General features: G+C 43.3%; 2 protein-coding genes across 5 annotated transcripts in view; both read right to left on the reverse strand.

Moving 5' to 3' along the window:
* The window catches only part of DENND2B (DENN domain containing 2B), a 139,889-nt gene extending 117,554 nt beyond the window's left edge, over positions 1 to 22,335 (reverse strand). Inside the window, exon 1 of one of the 4 annotated variants that reach the window (XM_083400804.1) lies at positions 21,895 to 22,335. The gene's annotated coding sequence lies outside the window, so the exon portion shown is untranslated. The remainder of the gene's footprint in view (positions 1 to 21,894) is intronic. The other 3 variants (XM_083400802.1, XM_083400805.1, XM_083400808.1) reach the window with 3 other exon arrangements.
* The window catches only part of DENND5A (DENN domain containing 5A), a 609,609-nt gene that overhangs the window by 370,783 nt on the left and 216,058 nt on the right, over positions 1 to 22,768 (reverse strand). The window lies entirely within an intron of this gene.

A 22,768-nucleotide genomic window follows, 5' to 3' on the forward strand; every position in this document is an offset into this window, starting at 1 on the left:
CTCACAGAAACCCTTCCCATATGCCATTATCTTCACAGGTTAGATGGGTGGTGACCAGAGTAAAGGCCTTTTCAGTTGCATCACCTCATCTATGGGACACTTCCTTGTGACTCCTTTTATTCATTTGAGCTTTTTAACTATCTTAACCCCGTTTTAATCTCTGCTAAAATGTTAAACACTTCTATTGCTCTACTCCTTTGATTGTTACAAATTGTTTTACATTGTGTTTGAGGTATCATTGATTTTATTGCCTCAGTGTAAGCCATCCTGGGGAGTGGAAACAGCAACAGGCCAGCTGCAAGTGATTTAAATATATAATTATCAAGGATGGAGTCACATGAGAAATAGATGGACCATGTGCTAATTTCAGGCATCACTTGACTTTTCCAGACAAGAGCACAAGTAAAGCTGCCATTGAGAAGAGTAGTTGCTGTACCCTTTTGTTGTGGTAGCAAAAATGACACAAATATGCTTTGGAAACCGAGTGGTGTGAAACAGCCATTATATCAAATGGGGCTTTCATGTCATCAGAAATTGCTTCAGACACAAGCTATTGCAGTGGAAGCAGATCATCTACATTTCACATTTCACAGAGACCCAGTTTATATGTTGCTCGTGTGGCATACTCGAGATTCCTTCTGGCAGAATCCCACGCAACTCTAGTTTTTTTGGTTTTTTAGTTTTATTTATACTTTTCAGATTGACACATTTCCTTATTTTTACAATAATTTTAACATTTCAAAACTTGACTTCCTTCCCCCTCTTTCTGCGGTTCCTTAAAGTTATCTTTTTTTTAATATCTTCTGCATATCCAAATTCATTTAATTTGCTAATTTGTTTATCTACTTTAAATATATACTCCTGTGAAACTGTAGGTTATTACAATAATCCATCCATGTAACTCTAGTTAACACATTTTAATATTTGCATCACATGGAAGACACAGCACATGAGAAATTGCCACATTAGAACTACCACCTCCCAGGAATGTGTAGCACAGATATGTGAAATGACATGGAAACCAGATTATTATTTTATTTAAACACTAATGGAACAGTGTGGGATCTAGCCAAGAGGAATGATATATACCATAAAGGTAAAGGGACCCCTGATCGTTAGGTCTGGTCGCGGACAACTCTGGGGTTGTAGCGCTCATCTCGCTCTATAGGCCGAGGGAGCTGGCGTTTGTCCGCAGACAGCTTCCAGGTCATGTGACCAACATGACTCTGGCGAACCAGAGCAGTGCACGGAAACGCCATTTACCTTCCTGCCGGAGTGGTACCTATTTATCTATTTGCCCTTTGACGTGCTTTCGAACTGCTAGGTTGGGGAATGATATATATCAATACTTCCCTGTTAATGAAATGTTGATTGTGCTTTCGTAACTGAAAAAATCTTCAAAAATGTAGGTTTTCTCAAATATATGCACCGGTCTCTAGTCATATCATCAAGTGACCACACACTGTGTGTTATTCAACCCCAAGCAGTTTATTATGGCATAAACTTTATTTTGCAGCAACTCATTTCATCAGGTGAATGAAATAATTTAAAAAGTATAATGGAATATGGCTAAGAGGTTGTATACATTTTTGCATGACTGGTATCCTTTCATTGAGCATGGATAGCTCAGCTGGTTAGAGCATGGTGTTGATAACGTAAAGGTTTCAAGTGCGATCCCTCTGTGGAACAGCTACATAGTCCTACATTGCAGGGGGTTGGACTAGATGATCCTCAGAGTTCCTTCCAACTCTACAATTCTAGGATTCTATGTTCCAGCTGCCATGAACCCCCAGCCACTCAAGTTTTAAGAATTTTTAAGCTTCAGACATACACAAAAACTAATCCGATATCATGTATCTCAGGATCATTTCTATCACATGGAAAAAGTTGTCCTCACTCTCTCAACACATTCACAACTATACCGAATGCATCCATTTTACTTCTATCTGCTTAATGAATGATGTGCTTTAATGAGTAATAGTACATGCACTATGAAGCACAATGCATCTGTTAACAACAAAGTGTTCAATCTGGAGCACAAAGCAGATGACTCATGGGTTGTAAGTCTAGTCACTGAAAAACGTGGCAGAATTAAGTTGTTTGTAAAGGTCTGCCCATTCCCTGAAGATTTATATCTGCTTTCTAAATCATCTGTTCCTGCTAAAATAGTTTGCATGCACACTTGTGTGTGTGTGTATCTACCACCCATTAACACAAGCTATATTTTAATTCATTAACACAAATTCAAGATTTTTGTAAAGGATTGGGTGGTCGATTAAAATGTTTAAATTATTATTTTTTCTTTATATTATTAAGCAAAATACCGTAGTTAAAGAAACTTCCCCTAGTTTATAGCACTCCGAAACATACAAACCCTTTGAGCCATTAGCAAATCTAAGCTCTAGTCAGGAATGTATCTCAGAGGAGATCTTCCATCTAGGCTGTTCCAAAAATGCAGTGTGCCTGCGGTTTATTTTCTCCTGCATATTTAAAGGAGATTTTACTTTCATGATGCAGTCAAAGGAAATTCGGTTCCCAAAAAATCACTCAGACATCCAAATTCAATGCAACGACAATGATTCCAAGAAATGCAGTTTCAAAGCGTCAGGAAAGAGCGAGGGGAAATATACGGTACATTTCTCCAACCTTTCCTCAGGTATGACAATGGGGCTTTTGCCCTGAGGTCAGCACTGATTCACATGTGTGTGTACAACACTTGATTACTCTACACTTGACTTCCCTTCACTTGTTCACAGAAGAGAAGGACTACCCAGCTAGTCCCAGCCCCCTCCCCCCATTACGTTGCCTGGCTCCACCTCCAGCATCAGGGTCAGCTCTAGATGTTCATGTGCTGGCATAGTCCTCTGTAGCACAGAAGTCTACACACAAGCAGCCCAATCTCATGGGAGCTTTCACATTAACAATTCAATAGACTTCTGCATATTACCAAAGTGCCAGGGCCAAGACAGCATGCTGAGAGTACAGCATGTACTGTTGTAATTGTGCCATGCCCCCTTCATGCAAGTAACATGGGAATGGGACTTAAATCGCTGGCAGCTGAACGAGTGAAGTGATTTAATTCAAAAGCACACCTTTAAAATTATGGGTGGGGAAATGAAAATTCAGTATCATCACTTACTACAGTTATCAAGTGGTAGATAAGCACGTGTGACTTTTCCCTAAGATGTTCAGCATAGCATTGCTAAGATCCAGTCATAGAAAAATGTCTGAGAAGTCAAGGCCAAATGTTTAAAACTGTACAGTGGTACCTCGGGTTATGTACTTAATTCGTTCCAGAGGTCCGTTCTTAACCTGAAACTGTTCTTAACCTGAAGCACCACTTTAGCTAATGGGGCCTCCTGCTGCCGCCACACGATTTCTGTTCTCATCCTGAAGCAAAGTTCTTAACCCGAGGTACTATTTCTGGGTTAGCAGAGTCTGTAACCTGAAGCGTATGTAACCTGAGGTACCACTGTATTAGTTTTATACAGTGCTATTTTTCCAGAAAAAGAGGAGCCAGAACTCACTATGAACGCCTCCCTTGTTCTCTTATAATGGCAATGGCGCCCACCTGAGAGATACTGGAACTGAGCTCTGGGGACTTCCAGCTGGGGAAAAAGCCCTGGTTTTATAGCAATATCAGAGGACAAAACCGGTCCTTCCTGCTCTGCACAGTATCATTTGAAAAGAGCAAGAAGAGTCGCAGCAGTGGACAAAGTTTCACAAATAACGACAGAAGCCAATGTGTAATAATATCAATTTTATACTTTTGTCCAATATTAGTGTGTTATTTATTTTCACTGCATTCATTAAAGGATTAAAAAGGCCAACAGCAACACATTAAAATGGATGGTACATGACAATAATTATGGTTTTCCAGTTGCCTTGAGTAAAGTGGAGGCAACTTCACACAGAAAGCCCAGAGTTTCAGACAACAGGCTTGTCAAGTGTGGAACTCAGTCACACATCCATAAACACCTGTGTTCACATTTTGTGTTCACATGTTGCAGACTCCTGATTAATCCAGAATTGTGAGGCATGTGAGAATGGAATATTTAAAAACATGCATGATATCCACATGTTTCCTTTCATGTGGGAAACACTAGTGAACACACAGCAATTGGATTGCCATGGAAAATTTTGGAGTCACTTCCAGGAGAAGCAAGCATGGTCTTATACTGCAAGTCATGCTACGGTGTAATATCAATGTCCATAATGGAGCCCTGAGTTGCTGTTTTAATTTGATTCTACCTCTGTGGTGTTTGTTCAGCAATTGCTGAAGAGCAAGTCTGTAGGCACCAACCGCTACATTCAGAATGAAATAAAAATTCCTTCTCCCTTCCATAAAATGTACTTCCCTCCCCCTCCCAGACAAATCCCATAAGGCATGTGCAATTCTTCCTGCTCGGAAATTCTCATCTGTTATTGAAATCAGTTCAGCGACAAACAATCCAACTCTTGATGGTTTTGTTCCTGCTGCCAAGTGTCTGCAAGACACCCAACCTCAGACCTTGGGGGGGACATCCCAAGACACTTGTTTATTTACAGAATGGCTTGTTGGCAGTCTCACTCCCTCTCAGAAGGCCTCAGCTCAGCTCACATGAATAGGCAGAAGTCACCTTCAACATTTTCACATTTTCCCATGAAGTGGAGCGGGGAGGAATACAGTAAATCAATCATGTACTCTTTAAAAACAGGATCACAGTAATGGCACCTATTATATAGACTACGACAGGGATTATATTAAACTACTCTGCATGCCACAGGAAACTGTGAGACACATGCTGATTACAGTCGAAAAGGTCAGCAAAGCAGTACATGGCTATGGATCCCTCTGTACATGACAGGATCTCCCAACCCATAGATCAAAGCTCTTGAGCTCCAGTCCTGCCATGAATAAGAGCACCCGACAAGAAGCTCCTTTTGAGATGCGATCTATTTCTTCTACTCATTGTAACTGTACTCATAATTCGCAAAAGGCAGATGCAGTGCACGCACACACAACTATGAATACATTCCTTCTTGAACACATAGTTTCCTTTGATTGTTTCCTCCCTTAATTACACTTGCCTGCAATGAATTTTGTGTTCATTTGCACTGAGAGAACTTTGCAGTGGTCTGCACATTATTTGTCTGTGCCAAAGCAATTCTAAACATGATTGAGCACTCTTGGCATGAGCAGTGCAGACTACTGGAAACTGTAGCCTTAACAACTTCCCCAATTGCTATAGAGTACGTAATGAGGGTTCAGTGGACCTCAGCACTCCTCCTCTCTGGCCTCTAATTCTTTGCTGCTCAGGTCACAACACTCTCCCATAACTGGATTCCAGTTCTGGTCTCCATCAGCAGCCACAGTTAGTGTTGGAAGAGCAGTCATTAGTGAAACAGATCTGTCATGCCAACTTTGAGACATAAGCTTTCATCAGGATCTGAAAACAATCTGTTCATGGAGTACAACATTCCCGCTTTCTGCATGCATAACATTCTTAAGAAGGCCTTAAGAGCCAACAAGCATGTGACTGACTTGTCAATGCAATTTGATGGTGACTTATGATAAACCAGTAGCACAATGAGCTCCCTATAACATTCAAACAGAATCAGACTTTCAGCTTTAAAAAATCCCAAGCCACTTATATTAACTACACGTCCCTTGGAGTAAGCACGTTTATTGATTTCGATTTCTTTCTCATTCTGTACCACCGAACTCAATAGGACTTACTTCTGAGTAGTGAAGTATAGGATAATGCTGAAATTTTGGCATGGCTCAGGACAGAGAGAGTTGTCCATACTCGTGCCTGGCTGACAACCACAAACACTTTCTTTAAGATCCCACTGTTCACTTCTAGACCAGCTGTGCATTAATTTAGTGTTAAGACAGTGTTCTCCAGAGGCATTCTGTAGTACCCCTACAACTGTCTACACTTTCTGAATATACTTATGAATAAATAAACTGGCTGTATTTACCCCTTACAATAATTCAATTATGCAGCGCAAGATCCCAGTACCTCAAGGACTGCCTCTCCACACATGAAGCCACCAGAACCCTGCATTCACCATGTGGGGCCCTTTTCTGTGCATCCTCTCAAATGGAGGTGTGGAGGATGGTGATATGAAAACAGGCCTTCTCAGAGGTGGCTCCATTTCTAGACTGCTCTCCCCAAGGAGGCATGCCTGGTGCCATCATTATGTGTTTCTGGGCAACAGGTAAAATATTTTTATTCACCCGGGCCTTTGGAGCCTAACTCTTCATATTTTTATGAAGGTTGTGCTGGATTAGCTCTTTTATGCATATCACTGCATTTTATGTTGCTTCTACTCTTTTTTTACACCTGTTTTCAGTGTTTAAGTTGCTTGAGGATTTTTTTAAGTGATTAAGAGTGAGTAAAGTTACAGGGAACCAGGCAGAGGGCCTTCTCAGTAGTGGCGCCCTCCCTGTGGAATGCCCTCCCACCAGATGTCAAAGAGAACAACAACTACCAGACTTTTAGAAGACATCTGAAGGCAGCCCTGTTTAGGGAAGCTTTTAATGTTTGATGTATTACAGTATTTTAATATTTTTTTGGAAGCTGCCCAGAGTGGCTGGGGAGGCCCAGCCAGATGGGTGGGGGATAAATAATAAGTTGTTGTTGTTATTATTATTATTATTATTATTATTAATAGTGAGGTATCCTGAACGTTCTCTGAGGGTTCCCCTTTAGGATATTCACTATGAATTAATGGAGTGTGGTGGGGAAGAGAGTCCATTTAACTTCAGCAAGGAGCCATGTTGCACGGAAAAGTTGGAAAGCATCACTTATAGCAGGATGGTATTTTAAAGTCTTTAAAGAGCTGGGCTCATGATTTCTCTAGAGGTTAAATTCCAGGAGGAGAAAATTCTCTTTGGAGTCAGCAAGAGGGCTTGAAACTTCTTCAATTAACCTAAATCAGCAACAGATGGGGTGAACAGGAAGCGCGTCCCATTCCAACATAGAAGCTAACCATTTAACTGAGATAGTGTGGCACTCAGACATACTCCGTTCCCCTTTGAAAGGGGCTGAGGCAGTGGCGTAGCGTGGGGGGTGCAGGGGGAGCCGGCCGCACCGGGCGCAACACCTGGGGGTTAGGGTTAGGGGGCGCAAATACACGGGTTAGGGGGCGCAAATTACTTGCCTTGCCCCGGGTGCTGACAACCCACGCTACGCCACTGGGCTGAGGGCAACCCAGTTAACTTTATTAAGTGAATGTCAAAGCACCCTTGGAGCACAGATTTGGGTTTAAAATAAAATTCAATTTTTTTCAGTTACATTTTCTCAAAGAAATGACCACCAAAACAGGGACAGGACACCTATGACCCTACCGGTGTCACTGGGCTACAACTCCCATCATCGCTAACTGTTGGCCTTGTTGGTTGGAGCTAATGGGAGTTTGAATCCAACCATGTCTGGAGGGCCCTACGGGGTTCCCCACTATTGATCCAAATACTCATCACTGAGTAGAGCAAGGAAGGTGGCAAGGGTGGGATTGGCACAGTGAGACACAGCATGCCCAGACTAGTAAAACATAGGACTGGTTGGTTGACACAGAGTAACGTTCTTCTCTGTAGTGTGTAGGACCCAACCTGCAATCACGTCCGTATTTAGCAAACCAGATGTTTTTAGCACCCTTCACATATTAATCACATGACTAGGGTTCCATGCAATGATTGGGATTGTGGGATAAATTTGATTCAATTCACATTTAAAGGCAAGCATACTGAATTTGCACTTTCAAAATACCATGGGAACTGAAATACAGTCATCCTTCAATATTCGCACTTCTCCAAATTTTGCAGTGCAGTTCTCCAGCTGATTTGTGTGTACAAAAAATACATAGGCAAGGGTAAAGTGTGTGTGACAATGCATATATTAGTGAAAGTAACATGCAGAAATCCATTATATTGTTATGAGCTGGGAGTGGGGGAGGATGAGGTTGTATGCCAAGATCCTTCTCATTACTGGATCCAGCAAGTGTTAAAACTTAAGCAAGGATTCAACTTCCCAGGATAGCTACCAATTAATTTGACAGCAACAGTTCAAAAATACAATGAGCAGAAAGACGGAAGGGAACAGAAAAAGAGTCTGTCCAAGGTTTGTTTTTTCAAGGGAACTCTGTTCCTGGTTAAGTGAAGAGCCATCTTCCCTTTCTACTTTCCTCCTTTGCCATCCCACCCTCTTAAGTTCAGCAAGGCGGTAGATGTGTCACTAGAAATCATTCACATGCTTAAATTGAAAGTGCTCCTTCACAGCAAAACTCTCAGCAATGTCACAGACTGCAACTGCATCATGGATACAGTGGCAAGTTCCAAATGAAATCCAGAATGGGATCTTAAGGATTTCGCCCTCTGAGAAGCAGCTTTCTGGATAAATGGAGCATTAATCTGAAGTGTTTATCTCAGAATTGCAGTTTCATGTGCTTAAAGGAAGGATGATTATCCACAGCCTGGCAGTGTATCCTGGAAAATATTAACAGTGGAACAAATCTTCATTCTTATTTCACGTCACTAACTGCTACTAAGCATACGGCACAAAACTATCAGTAGGTCAGGTTTCTCAATGGCAAAAGCAGAAAGACTAGCAAGATATGGCAACTAATTTTCCCCAGACTACTTTTATTGGCCTGTTTATTACCCACTTTCTCTCCCTCTCACTCAGAAACATTTTGCGGTATACAGCATTTTTCCTCCTGGGAAAATGTTGTGCATTTGTGAGTCCTGGGGTTTGGATTTCATTTTCCTGCATGAAAAGCAGCGGGCACAAAGACAGCACAGAATATATGCTACTATTATCTATATCTCATTTACCAAGAACCCATCTTCATTTAGATGCTACCCCACATTTCCCTAATAACTTCACAAAGCTTGAACTCAGGGAAGGTAAAGAGCAGGTTAACAGGAGGTGGAAAAGGATTTATGTACACATGCACAGATGCAAACACGCTGCCACTTATTTCCTCCATATCCTAAACATTTGAGACAGGGGGGCTTGCCATTATAATTTACTTATTGCCCCCCACGTGTTTTAATCTTGCAGCTTTTCTTCCAGAGATCCTTCTGCTTTCTCATTCCATTTCTGCTTCTGTTTTGTCTCCTTAAGATTTCTGTTGTACTCTGGACTGTTCCAAAATCTATATGATTTGTTTCATTAGATAAAATCACCTTCAGTGTCAGGGACAGCGAGGCAAAAGGTTTTATAAATAAAGTAAACTGAAGTAAGTTTTCATTACAAAAGAACAGGATAAAGTTACTGTCTGAAACCAATGTAATAAAACACACTGTCTGCCAACTCTACTGCTTTCTTGGTAAGCCACATGTCTAACTTACAAGAAGTGGTAGATGCAGTCAGCAGACTAGATTGATCTGACCTTAGTTGACCAAGAGCCAATATTGGAGCATTCAGATGTCCCGACTGCATTTTTCCACTTCCTATAGGAACCCATGGCTTTCTGGGTACATGATACAGCAGACAGATATGGTTTCTCTTTATAGGACTCAAGCATGAATAGAGTACTTTCCCACTCAGATGTGGTTCCTTATCTGTAAGATAACAACATTACAGTGGTACCTCGGGTTAAGTACTTAATTCGTTGTGGAGGTCCGTTCTTAAGCTGAAACTGTTCTTAACCTGAAGCTCCACTTTAGCTAATGGGGCCTCCCGCTGCTGCCACGCCGCTGGAGCACGATTTCTGTTCTCATCCTGAAGCAAAGTTCTTAACCCGAGGTACTATTTCTGGGTTAGCGGAGTCTGTAACCTGAAGTGTATGTAATCTGAAGCGTATGTAACCCAAGGTACCACTGTACACGGAACTTTGCATTTTAAGGCTGCCAGTCCTATAATCAATTGCCAGGTAATATGCCCCACTGACCTCAATGGGACTTATTTCTGAGTGGACATGTAAAGAATTGTGCTGAAGAAGCATGACTATCCTGACTTCATTGGAACTGAAGCACTTGCAGACGGGCACTTGGAGCAACTTATCTTCGTGGTTGAAAGGGTTGTGATTCAGTCCCAGCTATACACCACATTACTCATGGTATCAGAAGACAATATTCTTAGAATCTTAGATCATTATGTTTAAGCCATCCAGCACTCTGAGTCCTGTCCTGTCGATCTAAAAAGGCCTGAAAGAATTCACCTCACCAGAATCACTTTAAACATGGCACACTTTCTCACACCATGCATAATTTCAATTCAGTTGTGAAGGCAAGCTCACACTGAGAACGGTGGTCTCATGAGGTCCAGGCTTTGGAGGCTACCTTGGAGGTGGAGTGGGGGGGGGGGTGATTGCCAGAGATAGTGGCGAATGATGGGGCCCAGCATCAACACCCAACATGGGAATACCAGGGCTGACACTGGTTGCCACAACTTGCCTTTTTTGAAATGGCTTTCACAGAGGTCAGGTGCACATTGAAGTTCCAGCCATGCCTGCCATTTTCATTATCCCCGAAGTACTAGAACAGGGAACAGAATGAGCAGTCAGGGCCACATTGGAGGGAGAAGAAGCAGTAAATAGTAACTGCCTGCCAGTTTCATGCCCATACATATTTTATTAAGCTAGAGCATTTGCCAAGTCTTATTTTTCATACATTAAGTGGATTCAAAAATTGTCCATATTTCATACCTTGATAGTCTGTCTCAAACCATTTTGTCTCTTGGGACTGATGTGGCCAAGATGTATTAGTTTCTATGACCTCTGTTACATTAGACAACAATATGAGTAGCACCATATGTAACCACTCCTTTTGACTTTCCGAATCCAAGAGTTCGTGAAATCATATAGAGTTCAGTGAAATGAGGCTCGAAACCCACAAATTTCAGGGATGAAGTCAAATGCCCAAACCATATGACCACTGTGATTGAAACGCTGGCACCAAATTGCAAGAATTTGTAACATCCATTGAAGCTATTTGACACAACTCCGTTTTCCTTTTTGAAAGAATTTCAATTACAGTATGATTTTCACTAAATAGGGAGTGTGGGGAAACTACAATAGAGACATACAGTCTGGTTCTATGATGTTTATTCAGATGTAAGCCACTTACAGTGGTACCTCTGGTTGCGAACAGGATCCGTTCTAAAGGCCCGTTCGCAACCTGAAAAGAACACAACCCATGTCTGCACACGCGTGGGTCACGATTCGCTGCTTCTGCACATGCACGTGACGTCATTTTGCAAGTCTGCGCGAGCAGCAAAACCTGAAAGTAACCTGTTCCAGTACTTCTAGGTCGCCGTGGGACGCAACCTGAAAACACGCAACCTGAAAACACTCAACCTGAAGCAAACGTAACATGAGATATGACTGTATTTCAATGGAACTTTGAGATATGACTGTATTTCAATGGAACTTTGAACTTTGGACTTCCAGACTGTCCACTATGACTGTCACTATTTCAGTTAAATTCAGGTTGCACAATGAAAGTTCATTTGGAGCACTTGCACAACAAGCCCACTTCCTCCAAAAATCAGGAGAATGATGGAAAAATGCACAAGGTGGTTTTAAAGGCAGTTTAGATAAATTCATAGAGGCTAAGTCGTGATGGCTCCAGTGTCAGAGGCCCTATGTCTCTGAATACCAGTTGCAGGTTTCCCATAGGCATCTGGTTGGCCATTGTGAGAACAGGATACAGGACCAGATGGGCCTTTGGCCTAATCCACCAGGGCAGTGGTTTTCAACCAGTGTGCCATGGCACTCTGGGGTGCCTTGAATGATGGTCAGGGGTGCTGCAGGCAACACTGGCCTCTGTCCCTCTTTCTTTCTCTGATGCCTTCTTGCATCTCTGCCTCCCAAAGGGTTGCACAGATGTTTAGTGCAACAGCCCTGGCTATAAGCTTCACTTCTCTTTGGGTTGAGGCAGCTCAGAGACCAGTGACAGCAGCAGCAGCAGCTACTCAAAGGACTCCCAAGGGGAGAGGAGAGGAGGCTGTGAGAACACTTCACAAGGGAGGGTGTTCGAAAAAGGGTGAGAGGCTGCCAGCGCTGCAGGCAAGGGATGACATTACTGGACTCCTAAGCCCCACAGGAGTGCCGCAGAAAGAATGTAGTTGGTCTAGGGAACCATGGATTCAAAAAGGTTGAAAACATCTGCACTAGGGCTATTCTTATTAATGGCCTCTGGCTGGTGATACAGTTTCACTGTGGTTCTCAGCTTGGAATGAATCATCTACTCATAGATTACTTTTTTCAGATGTTGTGAAAGAGCTTCACAGCAACATTAAACATACACTGCATGTGACCTTTAAAAGTTCTTATAAGACTCCTATTTATGTATGTCTTATTTATTTGAAACTTTTATAAACCACTTTCTAAACAAAAATTATTCACAAAGTGATAACAGTTAACAAACACTATCAACTATTACAGTGTCAACCACTACTACAATATACGTTTAAAACAACCAGTTTGTAATGCTTTCTTAAAAACTAGCACAAAAACAACAACCAGCCCTAAACCAATTGTAAATAAATCACACCACCATTTCTGAGGCCCAGTTTACATCAGCTACTAAAAGATGTGGGTCTTCAAGGCCCATCTGAAACTTCCAAGGGATTATTTTGATTTACTTTGGATCAATCCTTCATAACAAAATCTACAAGATGACACTTGAGGCTCAAGCAGGTAACTTGAGTAAACCTAAGAAGACTTTAACCGGATATTAAGTATTCTGGAAATAAATTTTCCTTGACAGAAAGTTTTTAAAAGTGCAGAGGTGGTGCTTTTGTTTTTGTTTTTGAAAAGGTGTTTAATGTCACTGAGCATAACAAAGGAACTGCTGAATGGGAGACTGAGCAGCCAACTGGGCTACCATCATTATTCTACAGTAGCTGCACAGTACAAATCACATTCCCTTCATGGTGGTCTCTACCCTGATAACCCAGATGCCCCCCAGCTGCATACAGAGCTTGTCAGCAAGTAATGACAGCCATCCTGCAGAAGAAACTGAAATGTTCGAGAGGAAGAGGCCCACATTTCCCATCACATTTCCCATATAAGACCTGCAGGCTGAAGAATGTAAGGTGGGCCACTGGTTTGACTCTTTCTCATTTGTATACAAACAGGCAGGGCTCAGCCACAGAATCCATTCTCACTCTAAAGCAAAGAGCCCAGGAATAGGTGAGGTAATAAAACAGGAAAGTGCCTCTGAGCATGTGCAGAGCACCTTTTTCCCTAAACAACCATCACCAGTTTCTACATAATTAGGGGTACGGAATAAAGACTGTGATGTAGATGGCACGTCTCTCAGGCACGCTTGAGCCGTGGCACACCTCTTTGTAGAAAGGAAGAAATGCACATCGCAGTCTTCATTATCTCAACCTGAGCAGGCGTATCTACTAAGACTGATTCAAGAAGTCAGTGGCAGTTGAATGTGGTGAGACTGCAAAGCCATCACATTCTTAACTTACCATGCGCAGGCATCTCCCCGCCCCCCACATGCATACATTTGAATTGCTATAAAAGTATATCCTCGCACAGCTCTCTGTAGTTCCGCCACCTACATCCCAACTTATTTACAAGTTCAGCCAAACATGGCTCTGTATATAGAATGTTTCCATACTGGTAGAAGAATGCAGAGCATTAGCTGGAAAGTGAGTATCAGGCTAGACAGTGCTGCGTGCCAGATGCAGGGAATCTGCCAAAGAATAGCAGAAAATGCTTATAAATCTGGCATGATTTAAAATGAACCCACCAACCACCTCTACTACTCACACAGAGAAAAAAATCCCTAGCATCCTTAGCTACTGTTCCTAGGATTCTTTGCTTGGAGGGGTGGCTTTAAAGTGGTATATTTGTGTGTAAATGCTGGTAAGCTCAGGTGAATTTTGTGAAAGTCTGAAAATAGAAACCTGGCCTTGCACTGCATTTTGGACATACCAACGGAAGGCTGAAAAATCACATTTAGATAGCTATATGTGAGGTCTGCCACAAAATGTTGCAGCGTGGTAGACACATACCTACTACAGATACTATTACTTGAACAGGCACACATCTGTAGCAGGTTATGCCTACCCTCTGTCTGCATTCAGGACATATATAATGCCATGAGCCCCCTTTTCCTCTCTGACAGCTCCTCCAACCACTTAGCCGATACTGTATCTATTTTAGCATTACTCTCATTCATTCTATTATTAACTTCAGAAATATGATTTCTGGTATAAACATTTATCTGTGTTTTCTTTTGCACTGTTCCATTAATCTGATTTTTAGCCCCTGCCAGACTCAGTAAAACGTGCAGAGATGCAATGAGCTTAGTTCAGTACATAAGGAAGTCATCATTAAAACAAGTCTCTCTGGGGATCTCTTTTGGATATGATGTCATTTTTCTTTCCCCTCCCCATTACAAATATAGCACTGGTCTCCTCTGTGCTGCTTCTGGACTTGCTGTGTTGGATACAGCCTACTATTAGATTTCTGAAAACCTCTTATCATTTAATTTTGCAGACTCTCTTAATTTCACATTCTTATCCCCCACCCAGAGAGTCATTTCTTGCTACCTAACTCCTTCTAATTCTGGAAGTCAGTTAGCATTGTGGAAACTTACTGGCCAATCATTATTGGATTTATTACTTCATCTCTTCTGCGGAGTAGGATTTAACACTCAATTTCCAATTAATAACAACAGAAATAACAACACTTGATTTCCAATTGGCAATTTACCCTACAGCTATCAAATTGGGTTTAGAACACCTGAAGAATGGCTTGTGGTGCTAACCTTTAACTTTGAGAAGCAATGGTAAAACATACTTGCTTGCCTGGTATTCCTAGGATCTTAGTATTAAGGGTAGCCAGCATAGCACCTTCCAGAGGTTGTTGGGCTCCAACTCCCATCAGCCTCAACTGGCATTCCCCAAAGAAAGGGATTATGGGAGTCATAGTCTGACAGCATCCAGATGACACCACATGGACTCTATGGAACAGGAGTGGACAAAGGCTCTCTCTCTCTGTAAGGGTGAGCTGCAGCTATGAGATCAACTTTGCACTTTTTGGATTTATTCAGCAAACTCAGGGCCACAGGTTCCACAGTTCGCACATGGAAGGGGCTTCCAAGTAACACATGTAAATTATGTCAGACATACAAGGATTTAGCTGTCTCTGTATGCAACTGGGAGCCATGTATATGCAGCAAACAAATCACATGTCGTTCACCATATGATCTGCACACAGGCTTCACTCTTTCCAACATGGCCCTGGCTAAAGGAGGAATCAGCGATTCATGGCTAATCCAGCACACACTATGCATTGCTCCTCTCAGCACTAATGGAGAAAGTTTTGATAATACTTCTAGAAAAAGGAGCACAGGAAATACCATAACCCTGCATTTTCCCCAGGCATCCACAACTCTTGTACAATTTAGCAAAGAGGAAAAGAAATGAAAATCCAGCAGCAAGCTGCAGTCCCACACTAGGAAGAGATGACACAATAGCAACTGCTCCAGAACCCATTTGTGATGTTTCACCAGAACAGCCCTTGAAGGACAATTGCAGAATCTACATTGTTATCCAAGTTTATTGCATGAATATGGAAAAAACATGTGACATAGCTGCTATTATTACTATCATTTCAGTTCGCTTTTGAAACAATTGAAAGCAAAGAATCATGCTGATCAGAACTTTCTATTCCTTCTTAAGAAACTATTTGTTCTCCCACAGAAGCAACAATGTGAAACAGAGAAAGTAACAATGGTGAAACTTCCTGCTGTAAAAAACTGGTTAGAAACAGCTTTGCCTATAAAATCCTCACTCCTTATTCCATTTTGGCCTTGTTTATCTAGGCTTGTGACCTTCCACAGCAACTATCATTTTAAAATATATTGCTGCATGAAAAGGCATCTTGCAGCCCAAGCCTATGAATGCTTACTTTGAAGTAAACTGTACTGAATTAAATGACACTTCATATTCTCAGTAGGTAGCAGAGCAGTGAAAAATTCAAACATTCCTCCCAAGGTCTGAGAGGCTCCTTTGAAGCAAAGACCTTTACTGAAGTTTAACATTCCAGTGGGTGTTTACAATATGAGCAACTGAGGCAAAGGACAGAATGCAAATATTTGGAATTAATTTTCCTGAATTTTTCCGTAGCTAACACAAAGGCAACCTGCTAAGTTCTTACTAACAGGGTTACTCATTTCGTAGGCCCAGAACAAAAGATTGCTCACTGAGAAACATGTTAGCACACTACCACAAACTAAAGGGTGCAATCTAAACTCCAACCCATAATAAATGGAAACAATGTTTAACTCTATCATTACCCATTATTATACCAAGCAAAGAAAGAGGATGCACTTTTACCAAAAAAAAGTACGAATATTTTGTGCTTGCTACCTTAATTGGTCAGCCAAAACCCACTTGGTCCAAAAAGTAAGGAGACCTAATTTCAGCTGCAGACCTATATATACTGTATTATCAAATCTACTCCCCATCTATGTGTGTAACACACAGTCTGGTTGTGACATTAGTTTGCTTCTAGCAATTCAGCTTTCCATGTTATAGAATTTTTTTTTGTGCATGATTCACATAAGGATCGTGCTGAAATCACATTGATGTCACTCCTCTAATTCCAGAGAATGGTTGTCACTTATGGTCACACTGATTCAAAAGCAATGATTGAGAAGAACCAGAATGAACTTTCCCCCAAAACGTCCACTAAGCATCCAAAAGGAAGTGGAAGGCAATGCGAAGGAAAATGGGCATTGTTTATGTTGTCACTGCTTGACCCACAGAATACTAATTTCACCCTTCCTGTAGTTTAACAACTCAGCAGTTCCTGTATCTCTGTGAGGGGTAAACTACAGTTCCCCAGGTACTTTGGGGAAAAGGTATAGAGTGTACACAGAGATGAAGTGTTCCATTAGTTCAAAAAGTGCATAGTTTCTCAACCCAAGTTGACCCAATAAAAAAATCCCTTCCTTCTCAGAAATCAGTGCAGTGGTGCCTTTGTATATGCTAAATCATGTGTACACAAATGAAAGGGGAGCTAACAGGACTCTCAGAAGGCAAGACAATATATGCAAGTTAAGACAGATGGCATTTCCTGTTCCATTAGTCATTCCTGTTACTGTATTCAGAGAGTAAATCAGGTTAATTGACACAGCTTACATAAATATGCCTTTTTACAACTGCATAAAATAATAACTAAGAAACCCTAGCTTGATATGGCAAAACCTATTATTTGTAACTTTGACCTAAGTAGGAACTTTAGTCTATCACATATCTTAGCTTTCACTTCAGGGGTTATTATTATTATTATTATTATTATTATTATTATTATTAATAATAATAATATGTAGGACCAATCACTTCACTTTTAGTTACTGCTCCTGATCCAGAGAAACACAAATTATAGCAGGATTCTGTGCTCAAGCCACTGTGCTCTTGTTTTGCTTAATAGCTGAGCTGCTCTGCAGTGGGAACGGCTTCACCACAAAACCACACACAGTGCTGATTTGCTTTAGTATGAGGGACATTAGCAGTGCACTCCTAAACTCACTTAACTGGGAGTGATCCCCATGTACTACAATGGGATGCATTTCTTAGCATGGTGACCAAGTGCCAATGAGGACAGGGCTCCACCAACTTTACTAGTTGTGTAGAAGAGGGAATTTTGCACAGGTCTCCTACACAACTACCACAGGTGCAGAAACACAGTTCTCTTTTGCACCTAGCTACCCTAAGGTAAAGGTAAAGGTACCCCTGCCCATACGTGCCAGTCTTGCCAGACTCTAGGGTTGTGCGCTCATCTCACTCTATAGGCCGGGAGCCAGCGCTGTCCGCGGACACGTCCGGGTCACGTGGCCAGCATGACAAGCTGCATCTGGCAAGCCAGTGCAGCACACGGAACGCCGTTTACCTTCCCGCTGGTAAGCGGTCCCTATTTATCTACTTGCACCTGGGGGTGCTTTTGAACTGCTAGGTTGGCAGGCGCTGGGACCGAACGACGGGAGCACACCCCACCGTGGGGATTCGAACCGCCGACCATACGATCGGCAAGTCCTAGGCGCTGAGGTTTTACCCACAGCGCCACCCACGTCCCTCCACCAACTTTACTAGTTTACTCCACCAACTTTACTAGTTGTGTAGAAGAGGGAATTTTGCACAGGTCTCCTACACAACTACCACAGGTGCAGAAACACAGTTCTCTTTTGCACCTAGCTACCCTACCTATGAGTAAATATGCTGTAAGACTTTGAGGCCATCCACAAGGTATGTTATTCATGGAATGGCGGGCAGAGTAGGAGAGATGTAACAAAAAGAGGATTAGACATTGGTTAAAATGAAGCAAAGCACAACAATAGGGAAATAAATACAAATTATGAAATCTGGGAAGGATAGAGATTATCACATTTTTGTTCTGAATTAAACTGGATTAAATATCAGATGCTGGCTATTGGTATTATTGGATTTATTCATTCCTACATAAAACTAGGCAAGAAAAATCAGAGACATATAGGCAGATTGACACAACGCTCCACATTTTACAGATACTTGGTCTTGATCCATTTTACCTTGTTTTTAAAATGTTAATTCATCCTAACAAGGAAAAAGAAGTGGTAATATTTTTCCCATATCTATGGAGGGCTATAGCTCAGTAGCAGAGCACATGCTCTACTACTAGGTTTAGTCCCTGACATCTCCAGGTAAGTCTGGAAACAACATCTGCTCGATACATTCGAGAGCTGTTCCCAGTCAATGTAGACCATACTGAGCTAGATGGGCCAATGGTTTGATTTGGTATAAAGCTACGTTGCTATTTGTTTAAGGAAGGGGTAGCTAACCTGCAGCCCTCCAGGGTGTTGCTAGGACACAAGTCCCATCATCCCTGACCATTGGCCATGTTGGCTGAGGTTGATGGGATCAGCACCTAGATGGTCATACGTTTCCCACCTCTGCTTTGAGGGAAAATGTGACAGACAGCTGCACTTAAAACTTAAAACAGGTATTGGGTAGCATGACCAATTTTATGAGTGTGCTTAATAGATAAAAAATCTCCTGTTATTAACCCAGGAGAAGTTTAGAATCAAACCAGGTTGCCCTTACCTGGCCTAGCTAACCCCACTCACACAGTCCAAACCCCAATTCTCCCTCCTGACAGTTAGTCCCTATAGATCCTCACTGATAAATAGTCCCTATCTGAAACCACTCAGACAGTAAGAGACCCAATCTGCCCACACTGAAAGAAAGTCCCTCTCTGACTGTGAAATTGTAAGCTTCCCCACTTAAAAACTCCTTCCCCTCTCTCTCCTCTGATCGGCTTTCAAAGGTTGCTTGGTAGCCAGGATGATCCAAGGCCTGTTCATCACAGAATGTTTTCACAATTCTGTTTTAATCCACATCTTATATTCTGAAATAATTGCCATGAGTTGTTCACATAATACAAATGCAGATTAGAACACTCAACAAACTCTTTATATACTATTCAAAAAAGAACACTCCCCCCATGTGCCTTTATTATTCTGTAGCACAATACAAACCATGGTGATGGTTAAATGATGTTAAACAGCACCTGAATGAGCTGAGATCAACACTGCAAATTCAAATCTCACCCCAACCCCAAATTTGCTAGGTAACCTTAAGCAACCCATCATTTCTTGGCTTAAAATCAATGTTTTATGTATCATGTGAATCTGCAGGTTCAAGAGTCAGGGGAGACACAAGTATCTCACTAGGCAAGTTCAAGACCTGAACACTACCCTAAGTAGCCGTTAGGATCCCAGGGAAAATCTGGTACTATTTCACTTAACAATTCTTATTTTTTTCCACTAAGGAAAGAGTTGCTCTTATGGCGGAGATCATTATGAACTAGGCAGAATGAAGAATATATATGCATAGTTACCGTAAGTATGTGCTGTGTTCATTCAAATATAGTTACTGTCATCAGTATATCCAGGACATGAGCCGATATACTGAAACACTGTATCTAAAAGTGCATTTCAGTGATAGAATAGGACCAAAGGGATTTGTAACAACTTACAGCTATTATTCTGGCTTGTGTGTGACCTCATTGCTCCCTTGACTAAGCAAGACAAGCACTTAGTTACAGCCCAGACTCAGATCCAGACATCAGAGGCATTCTGAGGGAGGTGGGGGGCAGTCTGACCCAGGTGCCATTCCAAAGGGAGGGTGACAAAAGGTCGATCACCACGCACCCTCTGGGATGCGCACCACGCCCCCTGGGATGAGTACCGCTCCAGGTACCAGAGCAGGTTGCTTCACCTCTGCCAGACGTCTGATTTCCCACTCACACCACCTATACAAGTTGTTCCCAACCCACCCACCCCTAATCCACTCTACAGACACACAACTTTTCCAGGTCCAAGAGGCTGCTTCCCCAGGAGATACAAGACTTAAAGCAGAGCAGTCAGAAGTACAGTTCACTGCGTTCAGTAGAACTTGCTTTCAAGTAAGAATGCATAGGAGGACTGAATCCTCAGCTCAAGTTATAGCTGCATGAATTAAAGAACAGGAAGAGGAATTAGTTGTGGCCTCTGCTAATATTATTCACCTTTCCTTCAAGGAGTTCAAGGCGCCATGCATGGTTTTCCGCCTCCTCCCCATGTTTTTCTCACAATAGCCCTGTTAGGAACTGACTGCCCCAAGGTCACCAGAGAGCTTCATGGCTGAGTGGAGATTTGAACCCTGGTCTCTCAGGTCCAAGTTCAACACTTTAAACCACTATGCCCTGCTGGCTTCCCACCATCCATCTCTGAAGGAGGGCTGAAAGTTAGGGTTTGGAACTTTGTGGTAAGAATAAAGAAGACTTGATGAACTTTTCGTTTCCATCTGAGCTGGGAGCAGAAGCCCTTTTACTTTCAGCTTAGTACATAGCACTAAGTTACCTCCAGAGTCCAGACACAGCACTCCATGGAGAGGCAGATATTCATTATATTGTATCACATTATACTGCATCAAATAGGAAGCAGAAATCCCAGAACAAAACAAGGATGGGGAACAGGACAAGTTAGCCAAATTCAGTATGTCAGCGTTACACCATGGCTGGCAATGTCCCTTTGTATCCAAATGTCCATTTTCTAACTATTATCCGTAGCTAACCATCCTAGACTGAGGAGGAGGTGGAGGGGAAAGAGGGAGGGAGGGAGAGAAGGAAGGAAGGAAGGAGCTGCGTTGCCATTTGTTTGTAAAATTCAATATACAGCAATGCTGTCTTTTGCGGTATGTCGTTTGGGTGTCAGTACTCATTAATTTCCATATCTGACTAAATAATAGCGGATGGGTCCAGATATCAATAACATTTATAGACAGATCCCAGGAATCAAAAGAATCTTTTTTAAAAAAAGTTTTCTTCCCAGACGTGTTATCGGTGAGGAACAGCTGGCAAAACGGGTGAGCACGGTGCGTAAGCGCCACCTATCCTCCTAAACCGGGCAGTGCAAGTCGATTTGTGGGAAGGGGAGAAAGAATACGCTCCCTCCTTCCTCATCTCGAAGTTGCCCTGAGCCCCCTCCAAGCAAAGAGCTAGAAAATACCCCGAAACAACCCGAACATTACGAGCAAACAAGCAAAGTCCGAGCCCCGGGTCGCATGCAAGGAAGACCCAAACGTCGATCTCCGGGGGGGACTCGCCTGCCCGGCGTCCCTCCTCTTCCCTTCGCGCCGAGGTGAATCCATTGTTCTTCCCAGAGAACTGCCGGGCGCTCGCCCCGTTCAAACGCTGTCTCAGCCGCAGAGACGCAGGCAGCCCTTTTCCTGAGGAGCAGAGAAGAGCGCCGCCGAAGAAGCTTCTCCCCTCCCCATCCCCTGGAAAAAGCGAAACCCGAAGCCTTCCAGATGGCAACTGCAATCGCCTCCTGGGCTCTCCCGTGTGTAGGAAACTAGAGAGACCCTCTCGGGCCGCCCCGCCAGCCGGAGCCCGGCGTCTCTCCTTCTCCCTTACCTGGGCTGCTGCCCTGCGCTGGAAGAAGTGCAGATGTCGAGTCCAGCTGTTGCAGCGCGCCGGAGATCGCCTCCAGTTCTGATCTCTTCGCTTGGCCAGATGCAACTCTCTCTCTCTCTCTCTTCTGCCCCCCCCTCAACCTCCCTCGCTTTTTTTTCTCCTAAAAGAGAATCTGGAAACGCGCGGGGGGAGGGGAGGGCGAGACAGAGAAATATGCCAAGACAGGAAGTGGAGACAGCGAGGGCCAGTGCGGGAGATTAATGGGAACCAGTAACCCGGCGGCCGGCAACGAAAGCGGCTCCCTGGGGCGAGAGGGCTTCTGCCGCAGCCCGCCTTAGCCCACGACGGCCGAGGGGGCGGCGGGCGGCCCAGAGCGGGAAGCCCCGGCCGTCGCCAGACCACGGCGAGCTTCCCAACTTCCTCTCTCCCTCAGACTCTCATCCCAAGGAAACGGGGGGCGGGGGACTATTCTCCGCTCTTGGCTCACAGGATCAAGCTGGAACTGGGAGGAAGGGGTCTCCAGCCCCCGAGCTTCGTGGCAGGAGTCTGTTTACTGGGTTTTCACGGGGTCTCGTGGGGGGGTGTCACGAGTGGCGCTGACCACTGGCTTGCTCTGAGGCGAACGAAAGAGCGTGAGAAGCCACTCGCGACCGGCCCCCGATCCAGCCCTGACCGCCGCCACCCCACCCCCACCCCCCGCGCGCGACCATCGCAATAAAAGCTCTCCCTGGTGAGGAGCATCTGGTTCCAATCACGAGAAAAAAGTGGATCGCTTCCTATGCATGAAAACGGGGAAGCGGGGAGGGGGGCCCTCGTTGGAGCCGCCGGCAGCTTTTAAGTTTCCTCGCTCGCCGTTCACCGTTTGGAGACGCCG

This window comes from Podarcis tiliguerta (assembly GCF_965153285.1).
Source record: "Podarcis tiliguerta genome assembly, chromosome: 1".
Taxonomy (NCBI): Eukaryota; Metazoa; Chordata; class Lepidosauria; order Squamata; family Lacertidae; genus Podarcis; species Podarcis tiliguerta.